The sequence below is a fragment of the Otolemur garnettii genome, unplaced genomic scaffold, assembly GCF_000181295.1.
Source record: "Otolemur garnettii isolate 467f Iridium unplaced genomic scaffold, OtoGar3 scaffold00002, whole genome shotgun sequence".
Classification (NCBI taxonomy): Eukaryota; Metazoa; Chordata; class Mammalia; order Primates; family Galagidae; genus Otolemur; species Otolemur garnettii.
Genome location: NW_003852397.1, coordinates 6,356,926 through 6,360,991, shown reverse-complemented (window position 1 = coordinate 6,360,991; position 4,066 = coordinate 6,356,926). Strand labels below are relative to the sequence as shown.

The 4,066-nt window shown below is 31.4% G+C and overlaps 1 protein-coding gene across 1 annotated transcript in view; it reads left to right on the top strand.

The window, feature by feature from the left end:
- WASF1 (WAS protein family member 1) overlaps positions 1 to 4,066 on the top strand; it is a 98,392-nt gene that overhangs the window by 18,905 nt on the left and 75,421 nt on the right. The gene's annotated exons all lie outside the window — the stretch shown is intronic.

Sequence of the window (4,066 nt, the reverse complement as noted above, 5' to 3'; positions counted from 1 at the left end):
CTTAATTGTGCACTTCGTGAATTTTAATTTCAAGAAAGCAACTGAGATTGAAATCTTGAGGGCAGCTGTATCTATTAATGAGCCTTATTCTATTTCCTGATGTTTTAAAAGAAGAAACACTGCCTTGATTATGTGAATCCACTCAGAAAGTACATTTAGCTTGTAGTGTTGAATTCTCTTAAAGGAATGCTTGAATTTTTTTTTAATTATTGTTTTATGGTTTTTAAATACTTGCCTTATTTGAATGTTTAGCAGTACCCTCTTCCTACTTATATATTGTGTGATACAATTTTGCTTGCCTATAGGAGTTTAAAAATTTTCCATGTGAAATACTCTGACTTACACATGTAACTTACCTAACTGTTAAGAGTAACAATCCGATTTAATAAATGGTTCATTTTAAAAGTTCATGAGTGTTTCTCTTTTAATAAAATGATTTCTGGTAGTTTATCAAATACTATAAAGTAGGTTCTAAATACATAGATAATAAAAGAAAATTTAACATAAGCTATGTAATTTCCTCTTAGTTTTTACAGATTCATATTTTCTAATATGTAAGGTAGCTTTTATGTTATTTTTCGTAAGGTCACAAAATCCATTTTCTCAACCCTCGTGATCTTAAAACCTCAACTTGACATCTAATTTCAGCACACCTTGGTTTCAATTTAACAGTGTTCTTGAAATTATATTTTATAATGATAAAATCAGATAATATTTACAAAGTCCAGATTTATAACAGTCCAAACACCATTAATATCAGCTTACCTAAAGACTAAAGGAAACTTGGGAAGATTGTTTGTAAAAGTGACTGTGGTCTTCAGCCTTGCCTGTCTACTCCTTTTGCAATACAATTTCTGGTTCATTCTTCTCATCAAGAAGTGAATTCTGTTCCTGTACCCTTGAACTTGGGTATCCCTGAGACTTGTGACATTGTGCCAGTTGTCAGCCTAGGCCTCAAGAGGCCTTGTAAGCTATAGTACTTTCTCTCCCCCCTTGCCTCTGCCTTGGGAACGAACCTAGGCTATCCTGCAGACAGAAATCTCATGGAGAACTGTTCTAGTTGAGGCCATCTTAGACCAGCCAAGCCAACGCTCACCTGTTTGCTGGCTATAGACAAATGAGCATGCCTGGCCAATCAACTAATCCATAAATTGCATGAGAAAAACATGAATACTTATTGGCTTATACTTAAGTTTTTGAGGTATGTTATTTTGCATTATTGTTGCAATAGAAAGTTGTACATGAGGTTACTTGGCAATTTAGTAATTTAGGGGTTATTTAAACATCTAGATACTGAACAATAATCTTTGTAGAATAGGAATAATGAGCCAAGTTCAATTGTAGCAATTCAATTTGGACATAAAAAACATTTTCTGATGACTTTTAATAAACAAAAGATTTGATTTTTTTTTTTCTGGGTAGTTTAGCTTAGAATAAGAGATTAGATAATCATTTGGGATTTCTTGCCAACCTCATGAAAATATATATTTTCAAATTTAACTTGAGAAAATATGGCACAAACTCTGTTCCTAAGTGTGCTATGGGCCAAAGGCAGCAACTAGTACATATTTTTTATAAATAGCCCAGTGGTGGCCAGGTAACCAAAACATAATGGTATTGGTATTGAAGTATTCGAGAGTGATATAAAAGGAAACTGGTGAAGATTTCACAGTAATAGAAGTAGACATTTATAAGGAAAACCCTGCAATGTGTATCCTCAACAGTTTGATAGGGTTTTTTGGTTTGTTTCTCAGAACATTCCTTGAAGATAAAATACCTGCAGACTGAAGAAGCCAAATACATAGTATCCATTTTAAAATCAAAGTAACATTTTGCCCTAGATATTCAGCTTAACTTGCTGAGGGAATTTTGGAACAGATTGTTCAATGGTCAGTTTTAATAGCCTAAGAAGAATGAAAGTTACTGGGTAATGACTTTCTTCCTATTGAATTATTTTACTATTCAACAAGGCCATTATACAAGTATAGAATCAGAAAAAATGAATTATACGTCATGGGATACAAGTGGATTCATTTGTTTTAGTTGAGGTTACTCATGTACCTACCTATTACCAAATCCAATGAATGCTTTTTAGTCCTTTAGTCATTTAATCTTTATTCTGTATTTATTCTCCCTCCTTGAAGTTTTCAATCCCTTTGGCCTTTGTGACACTGTTTTTTCCCCTCTCGTCTTTCCCCATAATGGTGGGACTGAAGAGGGAGAAGGAAGTAGCTAGCAGCAGTGCTGTTTGGGATGAAACATAGTTATTGTGGCAGGAAAAAGAGTTTCCCTGTATCTTTTCCTAAGTAAGGAATATTTGTAAGCTTCAGATTTACAAGACATCTTAAGCTATTGTCACTACTTTTCATAACTTACAATCAATTGAAGCAGATGAAATGACTTCCAAAGCATTTTCATGTTATAAATATTTATTAAAAGGTAAGAATAATGTTCATTTGGGTTGTGTTCTATAAATTATGAAACACCTTGCTCTATTACACTTTTAGAAATCCCTACCCTTTAATAACCATCTCACATTTGTATTTTCACGAAGTTGTCTCTAATTACAACTGGGATTCATATGCTTTGAATTTCTATAATTCTTTTATTATAAGCTTTCCTCATATCGTACCGTTTGCATCACAGTCATGACCTATTTGACCTTTGCCAGATAGATCACTCACAAGACAGCAGGAGTATTGTCAGTCGACTCACAATCTCTCTTCTTACAATCAGGTTTAGAAATGCCGTACCCCCCTTTTTTCTCTGTCCACCAGGGCTCTTAAAAGTCTTTCTTCCCAGGCACTGCTTCTGTTTAAAATTTCATTTTCTGCTAATTTCAGTAACATAGTTAATATAAAGCCATTCCTAATTTTATCAAAACTCAGTATGTGTGTGTTTTCATAAATAGAAAGTATAGTATAATTTTAACTTTGCCAAAAGCTTAAAATTATTAATATGGCTGAAGTCACCTTTTAAGGCAGAGAACAAAATTGATCGAGTGTTTTGATTTAATGGGAATTCTCATGAATTATTTTCAAAACACAGATTTAACTTTGCTCTTAGTAATAACTTTTCCACTGCTGTTTATTTTTTACATTTTTAGTTCAATACATTTATCTTGACACCAGCTTTATCTAACAGATGCAATCAGTGTAACCTAATTCTTTATACCCTCAATGAATCCTAAACTAAAAAAAAAAATCATACACACAAAAAAACTATTTCCCTAAACTGAAACAAGTAAAATAAATTACTTAAAGCTCCGAAATAGTTTTAAAATTACTTTTAAAATCCATTATCTCTATAACCTCCACTTAGTAAAAAAATGCAAATAAACCAATGCAAAATATTAATCATACAATATCACAGTTTAAAGATAGCTTTGGTGTGTTGAACTACTGAAAAGAAATATCAAATTATGGTATTTGTAAATTGTTCCATATAACTTACAGTTAATTAAAAGCATCTTACAGAAACAGAATGCATAGGACCTTTGTAATACAAAGAATAAGTTTTTTTCTCTCTTATTCATTGCTGTACCAAGAACAAATTTATTTATGTTCTCTAGAATACATCAATAATCTCTGTTGCTTTTCAAGCCTGACAATCAGGCTCTGAATAAATAATGAATACCAGCCTTGAACGAACATTGAATGAACATTTCAGACACTTTTTTAAAAGGCTAGTCATCAGTACCTTTTTATTATTTTTATTTTATTATTATATAAGGCCAGCTGCTCTTTTTCTTCTTTAGAAAAGAAATTAAATGCAACTAAGTGTATGTTGAAGTCATCTTGGGATATTTAATTTATTTATTTTTTATTTTTTTCCAAAGTCTCAACAAATAATTAATATTTATAAATAAAAATAGAAGATAATTTGAAAAAACAGATCATGCCAAATCTTACAGGCAATAGAAAAAGAAGAAATACTTCAAATTCATTCTACTTTATCTGGATATACCTGATATTAAGATTGGAAAAAATATATTATTATAAAGGGAAATTACAAACATATTTCACTTATAAATGAGGATGCAATATCCTAAACAACATATTAACAA